Source organism: Ambystoma mexicanum, chromosome 7q, assembly GCF_040938575.1.
Source record: "Ambystoma mexicanum isolate Mex_15411 chromosome 7q, UKY_AmexF1_1, whole genome shotgun sequence".
NCBI classification, from domain to species: Eukaryota; Metazoa; Chordata; class Amphibia; order Caudata; family Ambystomatidae; genus Ambystoma; species Ambystoma mexicanum.
The window spans coordinates 473,382,953-473,388,952 of record NC_090941.1 but is presented as its reverse complement, the minus strand read 5'-3'; positions in this window follow the sequence as shown (position 1 = coordinate 473,388,952).

Below are 6,000 nucleotides of genomic sequence, written 5' to 3'. Positions count from 1 at the left end.
CCCGAGCCAGAGCTTTGGCTCATGGTCGATGGCGCCGGAGAGGATGCGCCCTGCCTGGCAGCCGTTCGGCGCTCCCGGTGCCCACGGACTCGCGGTGCTTAGCCTTCTGTTGGGCCCCCGTCGCCGGGGCGCCCTCACAGGACTTAGAAGACCACTCGAATTTCTTCTTTTTCTTCTCACCTGACAGGTTCTTTCCCTCCAGCCAGTTGGCGAGACGAAGATGGCGGTCCCTCATGGTCCGCTCCGACATGTTCCCGCAAAACGCACAGTCCTCCTCCACGTGCGTTTTGTCCTTGTGAAGACAGTAGAGGCATAAGGAATGCTCGTCTTCCTTGAACACGTTCTGCAGCTGGCATCCAGGGCAGGCCCTGAACAGCTTTCCGGGCGTCGAGCTCCCTTTCTCCTGGGCCATGTCCGGGGTAGGCTTCAGAAACTTTTGGAATCCTCCAAAAGCATCGTTCAACGAAATCTTCACCTTTGAGGAGCGTAGAAACTTCCGAAACGGGTCCCTGTTGATTGGATGTAAAGACGTTGGAGCTTGAGGCTCAATTTAACCGAAAAATGAGAAATTCTCTTTGAAAAAGCGCAAAAACGCAGAAAAAGCTCGAGAGCTATAGCACGAGGACTCCCAACACTTGAACGTGCGGTAAATATCTGAGGATGGCTGCCGGAGGCGGGGGTTAGGGAGAGGGCAGTCATTGGCTGTGGGCAGTATGACCCAGAGATCAGTGATTGGTTACTACTAGGAAAGACAGATCAGAAACGGAACTGATACTGATTTTTTTCTGTACCGAGGATTCCCAGCCTGACGACGGGGAATATTCATGACCATGTGAATCCATGCCAGACCCCATGCTGGAGAAATGTGGTTCCACCACGGTCCATCAGCTGTGATCCTGGCCATACCGAGGGGGCGGCTGGCACTGAGGCATCTACCTGCATAATGCCCTGTAAGGTGCAGAAGAAGCTGAGGTCGATGACATCCCTGTGGCACAGCGTGAAGTGGCTAGTGGCTTCGGTAAGCCATCTGGAGAGGTGGGGTGTTGCCTCTTACAAAAAAAGACCTGCTGGAGTGCATGGCCACCCTGGAGTAGAAGCTCCCAACCCCGGTCAGAAAAGACATTGCATCTGCGATGGAGGGGCTTCAGAAGTCTCTGGATGTACTCTCAAAAGACCTGAAGCAAATTAACACGAGTGTGGTGGACACAGAGGAGTCCATATACTCTCTTCAGGAAGATGCCAGTCATCTGCAGGGGGAGCTAGCGGGCATTAAACAGGGAATGGAAGAACTGATTTCCACCATTGAAGATTTGGAGAATAGACATAGGCGAGAGAACCTCAGGATCTGGGGACAAAATCAGCCGAAGGCACGGACCAGAAGGTGTGGGTCCTCTGCTTTTTCAAAGATACTTTCCCTGACATTTCTGCGGATCCCATTGTTCTTGACAAGGTACATAGGGTTGGACCCCTCTAGAAGCGCCCGTGGGTCAACCCAGGGACATCGTCATGAAATTTCACACTTTCACAGTCAAACAGGAGATCTTGAGGGCCTTGAAGTCGATGGGAGAGACCCATGGCACGCAAAAGCTCTTCATCTTTTAGGATTTGATGCTCAAATGCATCTGGCGTTCAGGCCTGTGATGGGGAAACTCCGGCAGGAGCAGATACAATATTGGTGCAGGTTCCCCTTTGGCTTGCTCTTCATTTGCGAAGGGAAGCAGTGGTCCTGCACTTCTCTGGATGAGGCAGCTAAGGTCCTTGGAGTCTCACTGCAGCAGCCTAAAGTTGAGGACATTGAGAGAAGATGGAGGCACGTGCACGGCAGGAGCCTAATGGAGAAACGGGTCCGGAGCAAGGCTCCTCAGGATGTCTGAAGGTCTTGGCGGAAGTGAGTGGCTGATGAATGGGTCTCCTGCCCTATTATTTGTTTGGGAACCTGAAATCTGGATGCATCTGCGGGGGTGGTTCTCCCAAGGGGCGTGGGGGCTTGTCCGATTGGGAAAAGTGTTTCCTGACGGGGCATCTCTGCATCTACATACGTGGGAATGGCTTGAGTTTGTTGTTCGTGTTTATTCTTGTTGCGGGTATGTTAAATGGGAGGATGCATTGACATTTAAGGGACTTCACAGTACTAATTTAGGAGGAGTTTCAACATGGGTTCTAAGGTGGCTGAAGATGGGGCGGCCTGCAGGTGCTATGGTACTTTCTCAGGCAGGACGGAGTTAAGATATCTGACCCACAATGTTAGGGGCCTAAATTCCCACAGGCAGCTCAGGATATTGATACACAAATTGAAGAGCTCTTAGATTGAAATCGCATTTGTCCAGGAAAAGCACCAACGCAGATCAGATGTAGGTAGGTTATGCACCAGGGAGTTCCTGCAACAATTCTTTTCCAGATACCATCTTAAAAACAGGGAGTTGGTATCTTTATTGGGAAGAGAATCCGGCTCCAGGTTCAACGGGTGAAATATGAATGAGAAGGGTGAATTCTCTTTGTTACGTCACTCTAGTAGCCATTTATGGGCCAAATACTGGGCAGATGACGGTGCTGGGTGAGCTGTTGGGGTTCTCTACGGGCCATATTGTTCTAGGGGGTGATTTTAATTTGCTGATAGACCCCAATTGAGAAGAGTCCAAAGGGGATTATTGGGGTTCTACACGTCCCTCTGCTGTTCTACTTAAGCAGCTTTCATACTCGCATCTGGTTGATGCTTTGTGCCACTTACATCCAACTGAACATCCTTCTTTTCGCACAACCTTCGCACATACTCGCACATACTCGAGAATAGATTACTTCTGGGTGGGGGAAGGGCTCATCTCTACAGTGGCCTACATTGACATAGGTATTATCAATTTCTCGGACCATGCCCCAATCCACACGAATCTCACTATACCCCGCAGTGAGGCAGACTACAGGTGCTGGAAAATCAACCACTCTCTTCTAAATGACCCTATTGTGAGGGAGGAGATTAATATGCCGATTGCGGAGTTCTTCCAGACTAACCAGGCGAGCCACGTCCCAGAGGCCTCACAGTGGGACACGTTCAAGGCTTATTTAAGCATGGAGGGGTTTATTTCCAAGGCTGCGGTGGTTAATAGACTCAGAAGAGAGCAAACCGTCATGCTCAGTCACATACTGAAGAGTAAGGAGTCTGACTTCAGGGAAACAGGCTCACGTAAGCCCTTTCATGCCCTGCAGGCAGTGCAAAAAAGACAGGTGAATATGCCTTAGGCCTTGAGGGGCAAAATTAAATATCATGCGGGTCAAGCAAAAATACTTTGAAGAAGTTAACAGAGCAGCAAAGATCCTGGCATGGAAACTAAAGCCGAGAGTTAGCTCGGGGAGGATTGTCAGCATCAGGGATAGGATAGGCAAAATGCTAAGTAGCAACTGCAAACTTCTAGTGGAGTTTGATACCTTTTATAAAAAGTGATATACTTCTGACCCGCCAGACCAAGCCTCTAAACAGGAATTTCTGGGCCAGTGTCCCATGTGTAGGCTCTCAACAGAGCAATGTGATCTACTTGAGAGTGAGATCACCAAGTAAGAAATCCTGCAGGCGATCTCAACCGTGAGGGTGGGGCAGGCCCCTGCTTGATGCCCTAACAATGTCCTTTTTCAAGAAGTTCTCTGGGAGTCTCTTAGAACCCCTTCATTCGCTCTTCAATGCGATGTAGTCACAAGGTATCTCAACTCAGACCATGGGCCAGGCTAGGATATCCCTCCTTGCGAAACCGAACAAGTATCCTGCTTCTTCCACTTCATATAAGCCCATCGCCGTATTGACATAAAAATGTATGCTAAAATCTAGCCTTTGATGCATGATAAGGCATTGCAACTACTGGTGGGGGGGTGTCCAGTCAAACGATCGAAAAAAAAGGATCGAATGACCTTTTGCTCGAATGCAAAAGGATCGAAAAAAAGGGTCGAATTTTTTTTAAATTTATTTATATATATTTTTTAGTTTGGGTTGGTAAAAAAATGTATTTAATAAAGAAAACAGGGGCCTCGGGGGGGGAACCCCCCCATAAAAAAAAAATCGACCCTTTTTTTGATCCTTTGACTGTCGATCAAAAGGCATTTAATCCTTTTGTTTTCGACCCTATCACTGGCAACCCTGGTGGGGGAGGATCAGGCAGGGTGTGTAAAGGGTCGCTACGGGAGGACAACATCCAGAAAAGTGAACAAAACTCATTGACATGGCTCATCGTACGGGTACCCCGGCCATATTGCTGGGGCTTAATGCCGAAAAGGCATCTGACCGCGAGCAGTGGCCTTTTCTCTGAAAAGTCTTAAGGAGGTGTAACCTGGGTGAGGGCTTTATTAAGGGGGTGTTTTCTCTGTACGTATGCCTGACGGCACAGATCTCCACTAATGGTGGGATATCACAGGAATTCACACTTTCTAGAGGCACCAGGCAGGGGTGCCTCCTCTCGCCTCTCCTATTCACGCTGGCGGTGCAGCCCACTCTCAGTGCTGATTAGAGCAGAGGAGTGCATTCCATATAGGGGGAGGCGCATATAATAGCTCTCTTTGCGGATTATGTGATTCTGACTCTGATGAGGGGTGAGACTTCAATCCCTGTGTGATGAAGATCCTGGATGCCTTCTGCCTGGTATCAGGGTTTAAAGTGAATCTCAGCAAGAGTGAGGCGCTGAATATCTCATGTGGGGCAGAGACTATTGGCATTTTGAAGCGGGTGACTCCTTTTAATTGGGTGGATGGGAAGCTAAAATACTTAGGGGTTCATCTCACTCCCTGATGTGGTCACCTGTTCCGAGCTAACTATCCTGGCCTGTTCAATGCCATCAAGTCTGACCTGCGATCCTGGGGGATGAAGGCTATCTCGTGATTTGGGTGGGTCTCAGCGATCAAGATGAATATTTTGCAGAGGCTGCTATACCACGTTCAGGCAGTCCTGGTCACTGTTCTGGCCCGTGCCCTGGCAGTGCTGTAGATGGAAATTATGGGATATGCCTGGAAGGGAGGGAAAGCCCGAATCTCCAAAGCTATTCTCTACAGGCCCAGGGAGTGAGGGGGTATGGCACTCCCGGATATACATAGATATTATGGAGCAGCTAAGGGTCATGCCTGACTGGATTAATTCCTTCTCTACTAAAGGTTTGTGCCAGCTGGAGGAGGAAGTGGCGGGTAAAGCACTTTGGTACATCCTTTCGCTGCCTAAAGGGGATAGACCACTGAGTGTCTATGAATTGCCTGCTACTGGGGTGACTATGTGAGTCTAAGACTTGGTGGTGGGTCGCTTGGGTCTCTCTCTCTTCCTTGCCTTCCCCATTCACTCACATTCACTACAACCCCCACTTGCAACTGGCCTATGGTGGAATTGTGCTCTCTAACTGGAGGGCTGTGAATTTCTAGCACATATGTTTGATAATGGCCAGATCCGATCCTTTGAGTCCTACAAAGACACCTTTGGAGTGAAGGAGAGGGACAGGTTCCATTATTGGCCCTATGACATTGGGCGATATACAACCTAGCATCCGGCAAGCAACCACTAGGACTGTTACAGACTTTGAAAATCGTATATTTTCACTGGGTTCCTCCAGGGGTCTTGTGTCCAACCTTTACTTTTGCTTGGGCGGGGACGATGGCGGATCTTTCCCGTTGTATGTACATGCATGGCATGATGACCTTGGGTATGAACTCTCCCCAGAGGCTTTGAGGGGGGTGTCGTGGGTGCTGAGGAAGTCCACTAGGAATGTACAATATGCAGAGCGTGGCTTTAAGTTCTTGCCTAGAGGATATCTAACATCTGATAGGATTCAGCACATAGGGAGGGGGAAGGTCAGCGGTCCGTGCTGGAGGGGCTATGGGAGTCTGGGAAGTTAAATACATATATGGTGGCGCTGCCCTAAGCTTACACAGTACTAGGCTGATGTACAGACCACACTTAACTGTATAATACGGGCTTTACTGCTGCTTGAACCAAGCTTCTGTCTACTGGGGGCTCTCCAGGGAGAGCAGATGCAGGGCAGA